The sequence below is a fragment of the Pinus tabuliformis genome, chromosome 5_1 (assembly GCF_031772625.1).
Source record: "Pinus tabuliformis cultivar Carrire ecotype Pingquan chromosome 5_1, CPIR1, whole genome shotgun sequence".
Classification (NCBI taxonomy): domain Eukaryota; kingdom Viridiplantae; phylum Streptophyta; class Pinopsida; order Pinales; family Pinaceae; genus Pinus; species Pinus tabuliformis.
In genome coordinates this window covers 608,905,658-608,923,688 of record NC_142305.1, presented here as the reverse complement: position 1 = coordinate 608,923,688, position 18,031 = coordinate 608,905,658, and the positions used below count along the sequence as shown (strand labels likewise).

Below are 18,031 nucleotides of genomic sequence, written 5' to 3'. Positions count from 1 at the left end.
TAACAACGAATCATGGATACGTTGCAGCAACTGTAGTTGAACTTTATTTGGAGTTGGTGAAGTTATAATTGCAGAGGTCGTGGTGAAGTTATAAATGCACACCTCGTGTGTGAGACTGATTTATTCATTGACGGCAACCAAAAGGAGTTAAAAAAGGAATTTTTAAATAACAAATTTGGTATTTAGAGAAAAATCTTCAGCAAAATTACGTAGAGATAATTTTTGTCGACGCGTTTCAAATCAACCAGTGTGGTCATTGTCAAGACAAGTTGAATAAGCAGATCTTGCTATGCATTATAAATAGATCGGGCAGAATATCCAGGTAACGGCTAGATTTGACCAGGGAACGGCTAGTTAGACCCAAATATTTAATTATTTATTTATTTTTATTTAAATTAGTTAATTCGGTTAATAATTTTCTTATTAAAGTAAATAGACAATTTTATAAATATATATTAAAATCAGTGAGTTAATATACTATAAAATAATCGAGTAATTAAAAATAGATAGTAGAAGTTGGTAATTTCGTAAAAGTTTGTTTTGTTTTAATGATGAATTATAATAAGTGGTTCTAAATCGTGTCAATTTTAAATTTATTATATGATTTATTTTGAAAAAAATTGTATAAATTATGAATCACAAAAGCTTGTATTCTGAAAAATCCCAAACTTTATCATGATTAAAAATGTTAAAATATGATATAAACATTGATAATAAATTGATTTTTTTTTATAGATAAAGATAATAATAAAAATATTAAAATCGTGAATATATTTTCTAAAATTATATATCAAATTTATAAATAAAATGTTAGGATTTTTTTTAATGTCACTTTTCAATTACTTTTATAATCAAAATAAATTATTTTAATCAATTTAATAGTAAAAATATAGAAAGTTTATAGGTGAAAGTTTTAGATCAAAATAATTAAAATTGTATATGGTAGTTGAATTAAGTAGTGTTCACAATGATAATGTCACTTGCTTTATTTGAATTTTGATTAGCCTTATCTGATATAGTTTGTGGTTCACTAATTTTATTTTTATTTTTACAGTATTAATGATATTTTTGATTTGATTGTATTAATCTCTAAAAAAAAATGGAAAGCTTAAAAAATATTTTCATGTTTTCATATATGGTAAATAATAAAAAAACATAAAAAACTTTTATGTTTTTCTTACTTGGAAAAAGAAGGGATAACATTAAAAATAATATTTTTATGATTTTATTATTATGTTTCTGCACTCTCACTATGGTTTTTTAAGTTTTCCCTATTAATTCCCCTTAATTTCACTTGTGTAAAGCATTTTTCTTTATGGTGGAAATAATAGGGAAAACATAAAAGTGTGGATTGGGTAGGCCTAAATAATAGGAAAAAACATAAATACCAACTCAATCTTGGTCTAAGAAATAATAGAGAAAACATAAAATCATTTATTTTATATTTTCTAAGGATGGGGAGAAATAATAGGGAAAACATAAAAACATGTTTGTACGTTTTCCATATTATGTAAGGGTGTTTTTAAGTTTTCCTTATTATTTCCTATCACCCTCATCCCTCACTTTATGAGGGCTTTTACGTTTTCCCTACTATTTTCCCCTAACCCCACTCTCATAGGGTGTGGGTGTTTTTATGTTTTCCATGTTATTTCCCTTACTTTTACCCTCATCCCTCACCCTTTGAGGGTCCAAATGGGCAGAAGTAATAGGTAAAACATAATAAATGGTACGCCAACTAGGGAAAATAATAACGAAAATATAAAAATTGGTCTCTCCACCCCATCCCCATGGGTGGGGAGAAATAATTGGGAAAACATTTTTAAAAAATCAGCCTATCCCCACTCTATGAAAGGTGGGGTGAAAGGACCAAAAACATAATAAAATAAAAATAAAAAAAATGAGCCCCATAAGTTGAGGGTCAAGGGAAATAATAATAATAAAATAAAAGGAAAAAATAAAAAAGGGTCTTCCATGGGAGGAAAATATAAAATAGTGAAAAAAATATGAAAAATATTAATGTAAAAAGCTATTTTTAAAAATAATAAAATGGAATAAGTTTAAATAAATAGTAGAAGATATGGATTTGGAAGATATAGATAGAGCTTGAGTGGGCCTAATGGTTAAGAACATGTGTTTCCTCATAAAAGGTCACATGTTCAAAACTAGAGTTGATAGAGTATGTATGCATTTGTAGACTTAGGAGTCAAATTGCTGTTTGGCAAAGCCTATCCTCGATCATCACCACTTAGTTATATTAAGTTTTTCTCACTTAAAAAAAATAAATAAATAAAAATAAAAAATAAAAATTAGTTATGTTAAGTTTTTCTCACTTTAAAAAAAATAAAAAATAAGAATAAAAATAAGAAAATTAATCCAAATTAAGAAACTATATTTAACACATGAAACCCAAAAATAACTAGTTACCTTTAGTGAGATTTTTTCAAAAAGCCTAAAAAGTCACACTAAAGACAACTTCCAAGGAGTTGTTTTTGTTTGGAAGTTGTCTTTGGTGCAACTTTTAAGACTTTTTCAAAAAATCTCACTAAAGATAACTCATTATTTTTGGGTTTCTTGTGTTAAAAATAATTTTTCAATTTTTCAATTTTGTTAAGTGAGAAAAACCTAACAACAAGATAGTCACTCTTACCAAACAGAAAACATCTAAGACCGGCTTTCTCATAATCCTCCAATGAACACAGCCTAGGAAATCATGATTCTATATATGCACACCAACCACATTTATGTCATTGCCATTGTTTTTAATGTTGCTGATGCAAGATAAAGTTATCTTTAGTGAGATTTTTTTGAAAAAGCTTAAAAAGTCACACCAAAGACAACTCCTTTTTTAGGCTTTTTCAAAAAAATCTCAATAAAGATAACTTGCTATTTTTGGGTTTCCTATGTTAAATATAATTTCTTAATTTAGTTTAATTTTCTTATAATTATTTTTTTATTTTTTTTAAGAGAAAAACTTAACAACAAGATAGCCACTCTTACCAAACAGAAAACATCTCAAATGGGCTTTCTCATAATCGTCCAATGAACAGAGCCCACGAAAATCATGATTCTAAATATGCACACCAACCACATTTATGTCATTGTCATTGTTTTTCTAAAAAGTCGCGCTTAAGACAACTCCATAGTAAAACATAGAGTTGTCTTTAGTGCGACTTTTTAAGCTTTTTCAAAAAATCTCACTAAAAATAACTAATTATTTTTGGGTTTTCTGTGTTAAATATAATTTCTTAATTTCTTAATTCGGTTTAATTTTTTTTGGAGTAGTCTACCTAGGCGGTAGAATGGCCCGGTTTCCAGTGCCGCCCGAAAAAATCTCCGACTCCGACCACCGGTAATTTCTCCGCTCCGCCTTACCTTAGCATTTCCCTATGAAGGTTTGTTTCTGAAGCTTGAGTCATGGTAGTGCACATCAACAGGGGAGGTGGCGCAGTTGGTTAGCGCGTAGGTCTCATAGCTTAGCTGAGGAATCCTGAGGTCGAGAGTTCGAGTCTCTCTCACCCCACATAATATTTTGCCTGGACCGAGTATTCAACTCCATTAAAATTTCTTTATTGTCACTCGTAAAATTTCTGGACGCAGTGATCCATGCACCCCAAACAGTTTTCGTAAAATTTCTGGACGCAGTGATCCATGCACCCCAAACAGTTTGTGTGGTGCATTCTCTGAAAATTGTTAATGACATTGAACTCCATTAAATTTGTTTGTTTACTGTCACCATGTAGTGCATTCTCTGAATTGAAAATTGTTACTGAACGGGCAGTGTTTACTCCAAGCTTCATAGCTGTGATCTCCCTATGAAGCTTGGAGTAAACACTGCCCGTTCAGTAACAATTTTCAATTCAGAGAATGCACTACATGGTGACAGTAAACAAACAAATTTAATGGAGTTCAATGTCATTAACAATTTTCAGAGAATGCACCACACAAACTGTTTGGGGTGCATGGATCACTGCGTCCAGAAATTTTACGAAAACTGTTTGGGGTGCATGGATCACTGCGTCCAGAAATTTTACGAGTGACAATAAAGAAATTTTAATGGAGTTGAATACTCGGTCCAGGCAAAATATTATGTGGGGTGAGAGAGGCTCGAACTCTCAACCTCAGGATTCCTCAGCTAAGCTATGAGACCTACGCGCTAACCAACTGCGCCACCACCCCTGTTGATGTGCACTACCATGACTCAAGCTTCAGAAACAAACCTTCATAGAGAGATGCTAAGGTAGGGCGGAGCGGAGAAATTACCGGTGGCCGGAGTCGGAGATTTTTCCGGGCGGCACCGGAAACCGGGCCATTCTACCGCCTAGGTAGACTACTCCATTTTTTTTTTCTTTTTTAAGTGAGAAAAACTTAACAACAAGATAGCCACTCTTACCAAAGAGAAAACATCTAATACCTGCTGTCTCATAATCCTCCAATGAACAGATCCCAGGAAATCATGATTCTATATATGCACACCAACCACATTTATGTCATTATCATTGTCATTGTTTTTAATGTTGCTGGGACAAGATAAAGTTATCTTTAGTGAGATTTTTTGAAAAAACCTAAGACAATTCCCTAAAACAAGATAGCCACTCTTACCAAACAAAAGACATCTAAGACAGGCTTTCTCATAATTCTCCAATGAACAGATCCCAGGAAATCATGATTCTATATATGCACATCAACCACATTTATGTCATTGCCATTGTTTTTAATGTTGCTGGTACAAGATAAAATTATCTTTAGTGAGATTTTTTGAAAAAAAATTTGAAAAAACCTAAAAAATCGCACTAAATGCAACTCCATAGTAAAACTCCATAGTAAAACAAGATAGTCACTCTCACCAAACAAAAACGAAAACATCTCACACCAGCTTTCTCATAATCCTCCCATAAACAGATCCCAGGAAATCATGATTCTATATATGCGCACCAACCACATTTATATCATTGCCATTGTTTTTAATGTTGCTTGCGCAAGATATCCATTTTATGTCTGCGTGCATGCCTATGAAGCTAATAGGGATAAAAGGGCGAAAAGAACTCTGAAAGCCCTGGATTTTGTTTTATTTACGATACCATAACCATTACACAAGATCCCCCTGTTACGCTCTGCGTGCGTTTAATGGCGATCAAAAATAAAATAAAAATGAAAGCCTTAGCTTCTGTTTTAATAACAATACCGTGACCTATATTATAAACTAGCATTACGAGGTGACAGATATTTTTAAGAGAAGGTGCAGAGCTTCAAATTTATTATGAAAGATTTACGCTCTGTGGTTTAACTTTTCATCCATACAGCATATGTTCCAGGAAAGTCATGTATACAACAACTCCGTTTCGATATTTCCACAGCTGAGAGCAGCTAACACAACAGTTAGAAGTATTTCAATAAATGAATGATTGATGTTTTAAAGTCCAGAAACTAAAATTAAAATTAAAATTAGTCTGTGGACCACCAGTCTCTTTGTTTTTTCACTTTTGCAATTCAATAAAACATATGTTTTAATAACTCTTCTTTTGCAATTCAATAAAACATATGTTTTAATAACTCTTTGCAATTCAATAAAATACATGTGGCAAGAAAGTTATGTACAACAACTCAGTTTTCGATATTTCCACAACTGAGAGCAGTCAACACAACCATTGAAATATTTCAATAAATGAATGATTGATATTTTAAACTAAAAATAATTTATGAGACCACTAGTCTTACTGCTTTTCACTTTTGAAATAAAATACCTACTACAACTCAAATGGAACCCAGTATAGCCATGTCTACATTTTAAATGGAGCCCAATAAAGAGAAATACCTTGAGACCTTGAAACTGTGTATCTTCGGACATGGAAAAAGTTCTATCAATCTAAAAAATAGCCAAAATAGGTCGGTCAGAGTAACAGAATTCATCTTCGAAATGGAAAAAGTTCTATTGATCTAAAAAATAGCCAAAATAGGTCGGTCAGAGTAACAGGATTCAGTATGACCAGAACAGAGAGCCACTGATACCAGCATAAAATTATTAAGACGGGTTGTGTAGTACTTCTCCAATAAAACGCGGAAAACAAATGCCTCACTTCAAATGAAACCTAACAGGTAGATCTGTCCTGATCTTCAAGCCGTGCTTCTTACAACATGGAAGAAGTTTTATTAATCTCACAAATAAGTATAACCAGAACCAGAGAGGCACTGTTACAACCAGAAAATTAATGAGACAAATGCTTCACACAGTTCAAATGGAACTCAGTATAACATGTGTCTACTTGAAATGAAACCTAACATGTATAAATGCCCTGACCTTAAATTGTACTTCCTAGAACATGGAAAAAGTTTTATTAATCTCACAAATAATGGAACTCAGTATAACATGTGTCTAATTCAAATGAAACCTAACATGTCTAAATGCCCTGACCTTAAACTGGGATTCCTAGAACATGGAAAAAGTTTTATTAATCTCACAAATAGCCAAAGTTTTGTTAGTATAGCCAGAACCAGAGAGGCATTGTTGCAAACAGAAAGTTATTAAGCCATGTTGTCTACTAGTTCTCCATTAAAACGCTGAAAAGAAATGTCTAACACAGTTCAAATGGAACTCAGTATAACATGTGATGAAGCCTAACATTTAGAAATGCCCCGACCTTACAGCTGTGATTCTTAAAAGATGGAAAATGTTACATTCATCTCACAAATAATCAAAATTTTATTAATCCCACAAACGACCAAAATAGGTACATGACACTGTTACAAGCATAAAATAACTATGATGGGCAGTACTAATTCTTTAACAAAACGCTGAAGATAAATACCTAGTACAATTCAAATGGAACCCAGTATAACTATCTGGACAAATTAAATGAAACCCAATATGTAGAAATGCTGAAAACATGGAAGAAGTTTTATTAATCTTGCAAATAACCAAAATAGGTCAATGACACTTTAACCGTGTAACCATAACCAAAGAAGCATTGTTACAGAGCATTGTGTCTGATTACATGACAATCTGTTCGAAACTCCATGTGAGAAGCACACAAATAGATAAACTTCTAAATCTGTTGGAGATCTCCATGACAGGCATAGATTGACAGAGGGAGAAGTCCCCCAAGAAAAAGCATGGTCTTATTGGAATGGCCCATGAGACACATAATTTGGGTCAAGGAAAGGGAATAACCTAAATGAATTGGCCTATGAAATGCATCATTTGGGTTTCACCATCAATATAGGAAATCGAATATGGTATAGTGAATGATCTATGTTAGGTAGTTCTCCCAACAATAGGTTTATTATTCATGCCTCGCCTTATAAGTAGCCAAGCTAGCTAACTTTATGGATCAGGCAGCTGAGCATTTAGCTCAACACGTTACCATGAAGAATCTATAAACTTTTTATAGGCTTTTTCATATGCAATAGCTCTAATATCATGGGCTGCCAAAACCATTTGTCCAAAACTATCATTGTGAATCTCTTAATTTTGACTCTTTCGGTGAAAGTTACAAGTTTATCAGAGGAAAAGAAAGGATGAAAAGGGAAAGAGGAATAGAGAAGACAGTAAGAAAGAGGAGATTATACGGTGGGAAAAGCAATTCTAAGGTTTGTTTATTTGGCTGTTGTTTTCTTGTTTTACACAGTAATTTAGTTTTCTAAAGAAAAGGAAAGGAGAAGGTTGAGTAAATAAGCATAAGCATACTCAACCTACAAGGACTCAAACAATATAATCAGGTGGGTAAACATAGGCATACTCACTTTACAATTAATCAACTACTCTATTAAACAGGTATTCTCACTTCATAACCATTCAAGCAATACCTGACAAACACTCTCAACCCCCTGTGAACACTATTTTGGTTTAGAGACTATCTGAAACCGCTGCTTATACTCCTGCTCAAACGGATTCCTTGTATTGCAGGGATAATCATTGATGCAATCACTCCACACGTTGTAATCGGAGGGTTTCGGCTCCCTTAGGACTTCCCATACAGCAGTATTGCACTTGAAGCCTGAGCCCAGAGCAATCTGCCACAGGCGGTCACCTTTCTTCATCCGCCCCTTGGCCTCCATGTAGGCCACCTGATACCAGAGCCCACTGGAGGAAGTATTCCCAAACCTGTGAAGCGTCATGTGGGCAGGCTCTGTGTCGTAATCCGTCAGTCTCAGGCTCTTTCCGATGCCGTTGATGACCGCCCGCCCCCCCGGGTGAATGCAGAAATGCTCGAAAGCGAGCTTGAAATTGGGCACATAGGGCTTCAGGTCCTTGATTTTGAGGAACTTGATGCAGAGCATGTTGTAGACGAAGTAGAGCTGTTCTGAAAAGGGGAGAACCTTGGGCGCCAGGATTGTGATATTGTTTTTCAGGGCGATTCCCGCAGCTTCGATCAGGTATGTGCTGAGAGAAACCCCAATGATGTTTTCATCGTCCTCTCTCTGTACTATGCTGTTGTAAGCCTCGTCGTTTTGGCCGAGATGGGTTCGGACAGAATACAGAAGCTTCATCTTGGCTCTGCCCGCATCACTGGGCATGTTCGACATCAGCAATGCCGAACCCCCAACACGGAACAGGCAATTGGACATCATCATCGGCTTGTCGTTGCCCACATACCGATTCATCGTCAGATTCTCGCTGCTAACCAGAAGGACATAAGAATTTTTATGAACTTTCAGCAGATCCTTCGCCATGTCCACTCCTATGATCCCGGCGCTGCAACCCATGCCGGAAATATTGAAAGACTTGATGTCTTCCCTCATGCCATAATGGTTCACAATCCAGGCCGACAGAGATGGGGCCGGAGCAAAGCAGCAGACATTTATTATCAGTATGTCAACGTCGTAGGGTCGAATCCCGCTGTCGGTGAACAATCTGTCGATTGTAGAAACAAACGCCTCCTGCATCTCCAGCCACCCTTCGGCCATGGACGACACAATGTCGCCCTGGAAGAAGGAATTGGGCGCGTAGGTCTCCTGCCCGAGGCCCGATTTTATGTGAACGTTTACCACGAATTTCAGCGACTCTGGCATCGGATCACTTTTGCAAATGACGTATTCGGAAAGCTCTGTGTTCATTTTTCGGTCCTCCGGAGGCTTGTAGCAGCTGAAGGCCACCAGGTAAGCGCAGGAGCTCCTCTGGCTGTGAATGTGCCAAACTATTCCCACTGCCAGCACAGACATCATGGCCGCCCCAAGTTCCAGAGCCGAAGTAGGGATCGAAGACAAGAGCGAGCTCGCCCCTCCCATGATTCGGCCGAGAGATATGAACGATTCATACAAATCCATCTCTGCTCGATGAATTTTTCAATTAGCATACACTGATATATCGAAATTAGCATACCACCGATATATCGAATATGCCAATAAGGCAAAATATATATGATTCAAATTTCAGCTAACGCAAAAGAACTTCAATGCGTCGGGTGTTGTCTTGAATGCCTGATACTGACAAAATTATGCAAGCCAAGTGTCGGTTGCTGTATTGAATGCCTAATACTGACTCAATTAATCAAGCCAAGTCCGCCATGAATGAACCAGATGAATTGGTGAGAGGTGATTAGATGAATGAATAAATAGGGAGTGGGATCACGTCATAAACCATACACCCTCCCAAGTTATAATTGAAAGTGGTGCTACCTTTCCAGCGCCTCTCGATTCCGTCTCAGCTTCAGACTCTCTTTCTCAATTTCAAATTTCATAAAAGAGGTTGAGGGGCAAGTTAATTATGAAATAAAAACGGTTTTAAAAATATTTAAATTTGAAAAAGGTTTGAATAATATGAATGAAAAAATAGAATAATTTCACAACTTATATATATTTTTAAAATAATTTTAATGAATAATTTTGCCAACCATATATATTTTTCCAAATAATTTGAATGAATAAATTAAATAAATTGTAAAAAAATTTAACGAATAATTATGCAAACCACATATATTTTTCTAAAAAATTTAAATGAATAAACTAAATAAGTTGTAAGCTTTTATAAGAGGGGCAGTTCATTTTGAATGAATAAATTAAATAAGTTAAAAGTATTTGAATGCATAAATTAAATAAGTCGCAAGTTTTCATAAGGGGGTGAATTCTTTTTGAATAAATAAATTAAATAAGTTGGAAGTTTTCCTTAAAAGGTAAATTCGTTTTTCAAATCTAAATTGTGAAATAAAAGCTAATTATATTGATAGACGTGTTTTTGAAATAAAAGCTAATTATATTGATAGACGTGTTTTTGGAATAGAGGTTTGATAATTATGTTTATAAAGGTTCCAAATTTAGTTCTCATGAGAGGGTCAATTCATTTTGAATGAATAAAATAAATAAGTTTGAAAGTTTTCATGAGAGGGTAAATTTGTTTTCAAATCTAAATTGTGAGATAAAGATTGATTATATGGATAGATGTGTTTTTGGAATAGAGGTTTGATAATTATGTCTATAAAGGTTCCAATTCTTTTTAGGATGGTTCAGTAGGTCTCTAAAGGGATCTACCGGTCGGTCAAACTAGAAAGGCTTAACATCCAAGTAGATCAACTTGAAGGAATCTACCCCTCGGTCAAATTAGCTCCCGATATTTAGCAGTAGGAACTCGACCAATTGAGGTATTCCTTGGAGCTTTTTTTAGGGTGGTTCACGAACACTACCCATTACCTCCCGATAGGTGAGGTACTTAGCAATAGGACCTCCCAATACTTAGCAGCAAGAACTCAGGTAGATCAACCTGAAGGGATCTACCCCTCGGTCAAATTAGCGAAGTCAACGAATTGAGGTATCCCTTGGAGCTTTTTTTAAGGTGGTTCACGGACACTAGCCATTACCTCCCAATAGGTGAGGTAGTTAGCAACAGGACCTCTTGATGCTTAGCAGCAGGAACTCAACCAATTGAGGGTGGTTCATGGACACTATCCGCAGGAAGTCAACCAATTGAGGTATCCCTTGGAGATTTTTTTAGGGTGGTTCACGGACACTACCCATTACCTTCCGACAACCAATTGAGGTATCCCTTGGGGATTTTTTTAGGGTGGTTCACGGACACTACCTGCAGGAACTCAACCAATTGAGGTATCCCTTGGAGATTTTTTAGGGTGGTTCACGGACACTACCCATTACCTCCCGAAACCAATTGAGGTATCCCTTGGGGATTTTTTTTAGGGTGGTTCACGGACACTACCCAATACCTCCTAATACGTGAGGTACTTAAGCAACAAGAACTTGACCAATTGAGGTATCCCTTGGGGCTTTTGGCTTTTTTTAGGGTGGTTCACAGACACTGATTGGCCACTACATCAAGGCCTAACCCCAAGGGCGTTGAGGAGATTTGACCTCATGACCTCTCAATAGATAAGGTACTGCACCAAGTGAGCTATCCCTTGGAGCTTAAAGGTTCCAAATTTTTAATTTAATCATCACTAATAATTATTAGGTGTATAGTAAAGATTTAAACTCAACTGAGTTTTCTAAAACATTCATGATAATATACACAAATCAAAAATTTGTAAAATAGTTATGGTGTTTTTCTCTCTTTAATTAAATTGATTAATTAAAAAAATATTATATAAATAAGTGTTATATAAAGTGAATTGTGATATTTTGGACATGTGATATTGATCAACAGATGGTATTGGTCAATGATATTGTAATAAATTCTATTTATAGACTAAGAATCTCCAAATTTAATTGAGGGTAAAATATTCGTTCCATATTTTTTAAATATGTATATATATATTTAATTTATATATTAATTAATTAATAATAATAATAATAATAATAGTAGTTAAAAATAAAATTATAATTTAGTTAATAAGTATTTTGATATTTATTAGGAGTAAATGCTAATTAAATTTTTTAAACTACTAAATTTATATGATTAAACTAGTTTAACAACTTAAATTAATATAATCTTAATGAAAATATCCCATAATTACACTAACTAAACAAATCTTTTTTCCATTACATCTTACTTAGCAAAAAATGAAAATTGTCAATTATATAAACTTTAATGGCCACCAATAAAATCACTCCCGTCTATGGGAGGCAAAAATGATATAAAATTTTATATTTCAATTCTACTGTTCTGTCTTAGTTTAATAAAATTCATATTAAATTCTCAGGTTTTGTTTGATAAAAGTTCATTATGAAATCCAATAAAATCCTGTTATCAAATCGCATTGTTTTCTCATATAATAAAATTAAATCGCTGTAAAGCTTTGTCGTCTCTATAATTTTCAACCAAAATGCTTATAAACTCTTTACTACACAATTAATTTACAACGCTCATAAATAAGTTTTCCTATCCATGAAAACTTGTAGTCTAACGTCACCAACTCCCGAGAAAGTTCAGTGGCGGCCGCTGTAACACCTCGACGACTTTGGGCTTCACACTCGACAGCAGTGAGTGAGCTGTAAGCCTTTCCTGATGGCAGATGTAGGAAATTGAAGTGGAATTTATTACAGAAATTTTATACTCTTAATTTTTTTTGAAAAAATTAAAATAAAATCTTGATTTGTATTATCTAATTAACTTATACAATATAAAACTTTGATCGTCTCTGTAATTTTCTATGAAATTCTTATAATCTTATCACTGCACAATTAATTTACAACGCTCATAAATAAGTTCTCTCAAAAATGAAAACGTGAATTCTAATTAGGTCACCAACTCAGAAGAAAGTTCAGCGGCGGTTGTTGTAACACAGCGACGGCTTTGAACATCACTGTTGACAGCAGTGAGTGAGGTGTCAGCCCTAAGTCCTCATCTGCAAACCATTTCACACTAGAACGCGGGTCACTGTAATTTCCACCGAACACTGTAATGATGGTAGGAATGAAATTCAAAAATATATGTTTAACTAAAATTTATAATATTTTTATTTATTTCTTCATGGTGTTTTAAGATGAACCAAACTAGTTGGTTTTAAAAGTGTCGACCAAAATTTTTAATATGATTTTTTTTGAAAAAATTTTATACATTATAAAAATATGATACTATTGAATTATTTTTTCATTTATTTTAACATAAATCTACAATGTTACCCAATTAGAAATATATAGATTTCAATTATTTATAAACATTGAAAAATAATACATAATATAATGATAAATCAAATTGATTTAATAATAAATACAGATTAAAAATATATTTTAAAATAAAGATGAACTATATTTTCAAATATATAAAATAATTTTTTATTAAGAATATCTAATATAATTTATTTTTTTGAATTCATTTTTATATATTATATTTTAATTATTCAATAAAATAATAGGATAATAATGTTTATAATTTCATTTTTTCATTTTTCTATCACAGATAATGTTTTGGGTATATGTACTAGCACAATCATATTAATAAATGCGTTTAATATATAGTTATATGCACACATCAAGCACATGCACAACAACATTAGTAAATGTGATTAATATATGTCAATAAGTTTATATCAACCACATTAATAATTATTAGAAACATTAGTAAATATGATTGATATATGTCAATACTGTTATATCAACCACATTAATAAGTATTAGATGTATAATATACATTTAATATTAATATTAATATTAATTATATAAGTAATAATTAAATTGTCTAATATTACATTTAGAATATTAAAAATTTAATAATAAGTATTAATATTAAAATTTAAATATAAATATACATTAAATATTCAATTAAATAAATAAACTTCAATTAACATTAAAATTTTAACTTTAATCTTTTGTTTTTATAATTTTTTTTATTTTAATCTTTTGTTTTTATAATTTTTTTTTTTATAACCTTAATTATTTTTTTAATAAATAATGATCCATGGCCAGATGATATGCCATAGCTCATTATTGGTAGAGAGAAGACATTAAAAACGCTATGTCCATAAGTGTATCTCACTCTTAATATCACCCTAATATTAATATTAATAGAAAAGGACAATCTCAAGTTGATGAAGTGACAGGATTTTAAGAGGATTTGTGTTCAATACCTAATTATGCCTAATATTGACCAAGGCAATTGTTGGGTGCTGTATTGAATGCCTAATATTGACCAAGTTAAGCAAGCCAAGGGCGCCATTAATGAACCTGATGAATTCGTGAGTGGTGATTAGATGAATGAATAAATAGGGAATGGGATAACGTCATAAACCACGCACTACCTTTCGAGTGCCTCTCGACTCCCTCTCAGCTTCACTTCAGACTCTCCTTTCTTTATCAATTTCAAATTTCATAAAAGAGGTTGAGGGGGAAGTTCAGACTCTCCTTTCTTTATCAATTTCAAATTTCATAAAAGAGGTTGAGGGGGAAGTTAATTATGAAATAAAAATGGTTTTAAAAATATTTAAATCTTAAAAAAAAAAAATATTTAAATTTTAAATAAGTTTTTATAATATGAATGAAAATAATAAAATAATTTCATAATTCGTATATTTTTTAAAAATAATTTTATTGGATATATGATGATTTTTGATAATTTTGGATGTGATTTACTAAGGTATTGTAGGTAAATAATTTGGTTGGGAAGTTATTAGTTGTAAAAAAAAATATGTGTTGATTTTATTTATAATATAACATGTTTATTTCTTTGGTTAAATATGGTTGAAAAGCAATGCTAGAGTAAGCATACCCCAAGTAGTTGGACAGTTATGAATAGTTATCTACTCAGATTTTTTCGGGAAACAAAATCTCCGAAGAAAGGGGCAAGAGGGTATGATGAACTTGAGGCGAGGACGAGGAAAGAAAGTACAGAAGTAGAGAAGACTCAAAAAGTTGGTGGGCTAGTAGAGTTGGTTCTGGAGTTGTGGCTCAAACTATGAATCTATTGCGAAGTCTAGTAATGACCAGATAGCTTAAAAGAAACTGTAAAAGACTGATTCTGAAACTGCCTAGGGATAGCTAGCTCGGGGGAGAGATGCAGTGAGACCACTGACCTCGCGGTTGACATATCCTCTGTATAAATTAAGTAATGAATCAAATAAGTTAAGAGAATATCATCAACTGCGCCTATGGTGTGAAGTCCAACACAGGGAATTATCAGGTGCGAACGCTAGCTACATCAAAGGGGAAAAACCATGGACGAGAAAGTCTAATAGTTGAAAGAAAAATGCCATATTCAGACAGTCAAAAGCACAAATGTCAAGTCTATTCTTGGACCCATTTTTAATTACATTATGAGTGGCAACTGAATATAAACCCTAATCCTTCCCCTATATGCTCAAATGTGACTATCATCACTGATGGAAAACCCCACTATAAGAGAACCAATGTACCTAGAATCATTCTAAGCAAATCGGGCGTTGAAGCCATCATCACATTGTTCACAGAACATGGCTTGAACAACAACTGTAATCCCTGCACCGACCCACACTAAAACCCTCCCGTGAACAATGCAAATGAACTCAGACTGAAGCCAACAGACTGGGTGGTTACCAAAAACCTCCTTGGATGGATCTCCTCCGTCGATAGCGCGGGATCAATCCAAGGCCATTGATGTAGTCCACATCTCAAGGCAAGGACCGTCACGTGTAGGGTTAACACGCGCACTCTCGAAGTTTCCCAAAATCATACCACAACAACTTGGGTGGGGTAGTTTATAGTTAGGTGAAATTAATTGTTCAGCTGAATGAGTGTGCAAACAGTAAAAGCAGGTGAACCATAGTCATTGTAGTAAAATGAAACCCCATAGTCGAACCATATGCTAAATATTAAAATAGTGTGTAATTTCATTAAATTACCTTTTCGGGACAGATAATTTTTTGTTTTGTTTTGCGTAGTAGGTATGTTACAGGTGGTATCAAAGCAAAGGTTCCACACTGAGGACCTGATTGGATGTTACAAAAATATGCCTTGTGTGTGTTCACGGAGAGGGAGAAGAAGGTAAATTATCATGAGGAGGAAAAGTGGACTCACCTCTACACCCTCAGTGAAGCTCAGAGCAGAGCGTGATTCGATATCGACATAAGGAACTAACCCTGAGTTATGGGTTCAAATGGAAAGTGAATCACGTAACGGAGTTGTTGCAATGATAGAGAAAATCCAACAGTTTCAAGCAGAAATGACGACTCTTCAAGCAGAAAATGAACGACTTGTACTTGAACAGGAACGTACCATCAAAATCTTGACAGATAAGAAAAATAATCAAAATTCAAAACCAAGTTCTGCTAATGGAAATCGAGTTGAATCTCATCGAAGAAGAGAGGACTCTATGCCAGAAGGAAGCCAAACCCAGGGATGTAGAGGTAATTAGAAAACACAGGATAAAGAGTCTAAGGAGACCTCTAACATTGATGAACGTAAAATGGTAAAGAGACGGAAGGTTGAGTTACAGGGAGAATTTTAAAAAATTCAACCCCCAAGTTATGATGGTGAAATCGAGGAAGCTGTTGAATCTGGTTAATAAACATAACAAAATACTTCTATATCTATGATTATGATGAAAATTTGAAGGCGCAATTAGTTGTTTATTACTTATGAGGAAAGGTGACATTGTGATGGGAGGAAGTGAAGGCAGTACATGTTGTTAATGAATAATCAATTACCTGGGATGCACTTCAAAAACATTTCCGACATAAATATTTGACAGAATGATTTTATGACGATAAAGATAAAGAGTTTCACGAGTTACGACTGGGACAATTGACAATGGATGAGTATGTGTCCAAATTTACTACCTTATTACGGTATGTATCATATTTAAGAGAAGAAAAAGCTAAAGTGCAGTGGTTTATCAGTAGTTTGCCAACACACATAAAAGAGCAACTTGAGTTCAAATACCCTAAAACTATGGATGATGATGTGTGGAAGGCACGAATATGTTATCAACAAATGTAGAAAAAGGACAATAATAAGAGTTGGACAACGAAAAAAGGGCCAAGGACTGCACAAAATAATAGAAATAATCGAACTGATAATCCCAAAAATACTTTTAAAGGACAACAAGAGAAACATATGGAAAGAGAACAATAGAAAACTCAATTCACGAATGAAACCAAACCAGGGAATCCTTCCAGCAAAGCTGAAGGTGAAGAGGAAAAAGTCCACCCTTACGATGTTAGGTCTGTGGAGAACCACATTACATAAAAATTGGTCCACATCGTGGGAGATTGGAACCAATGGAAAATTTGTAGGAGTCATCAATGGTGGGTGATATAGCAAGGAGAATACCAAAGATCAATGTAGCTTTGGGGGACCGAAAAGCAGAGTATCAACCTAGCATGATTGAAATAGAAGGTAAAATGTTTAAACATAATGTCTCGATTTTGATAGATCCTGGCACTAGTCTAAGTTACATAATTCCTAGAGTAGTAGAACTATGTCAGTTACAAACCAAGAAATTTAAAAGCCCCTAGCTAGTTCAACTCGCCACAGGTGCCAAACGGTGGGTGGGAGCTAAGGTGGAAGATTGTTCCATTGAAATAGTGAATCAAATCATTAAGGTGAATTTAAATATTTTGCCTTTAGGCTCTTATGATATTCTAATAGGAATGGACTGGCTGGAAGCTCACTGGTCTTTAGTAAATTGTAAGGAGAATATTGTCAGTTATTTGGATGAAGGAGGTGCTAGAAGAGAATTATAGGGCATTAAGAGGTCGATGCAATTGAGACCCATTACTGCCTCCCAGTTGGGGAAGTGTTTGCGAAAAGGTTGTCGTATCTATGTAGTACAAGTTGGCTACGCTAAAACTGATAAAGTGACTACTGAATTGAAGAATTTGCCAATAATCCAAGAATTTGTAGATGTATTTCCTGAGGAAATACCGGGGTTGACACCTAAAAGAAACATTGACTTCACCATAGAGTTAGTACCCGTAGCAGCCCTAGTTTCAAAGGCTCCCTATAGGATGAGTGTACCTGAGCATATAGGATTAAAAACACAGCTCCAAGAGCTGTTGTATAAAAATTACATACGCCCTACTGTGTCACCATGGGGAGCCCCAGTGATGTTTGTTAGAAAAAAAGATGGCACCCTAAGACTGTGCATCGATTACCAACAGTTAAATAAGCTAACTATTAAAAATAAGTATCCATTGCCTAGAATTGATGATCTGTTCGATCAAGTCAAGGGCACTAAGAT

The 18,031-nt window shown here is 34.1% G+C and overlaps 2 non-coding genes and 1 pseudogene across 2 annotated transcripts; 1 reads left to right on the top strand and 2 right to left on the bottom strand.

Annotated features, from left to right (window-relative positions):
* Window positions 1–3,433: 3,433 nt before the first annotated feature.
* Window positions 3,434–3,520, top strand: TRNAM-CAU (transfer RNA methionine (anticodon CAU)). Its single transcript is given in 2 exon segments — window positions 3,434–3,471; window positions 3,485–3,520. It is a non-coding gene; the product is annotated as a tRNA-Met (tRNA).
* A 569-nt stretch (window positions 3,521–4,089) lies between these two features.
* TRNAM-CAU (transfer RNA methionine (anticodon CAU)) lies at window positions 4,090–4,176 on the bottom strand. The gene is given in 2 exon segments: window positions 4,090–4,125; window positions 4,139–4,176. It is a non-coding gene; the product is annotated as a tRNA-Met (tRNA).
* A 2,687-nt stretch (window positions 4,177–6,863) lies between these two features.
* LOC149166402 (3-ketoacyl-CoA synthase 1 pseudogene) lies at window positions 6,864–9,616 on the bottom strand (annotated as a pseudogene).
* Window positions 9,617–18,031: the final 8,415 nt, after the last annotated feature.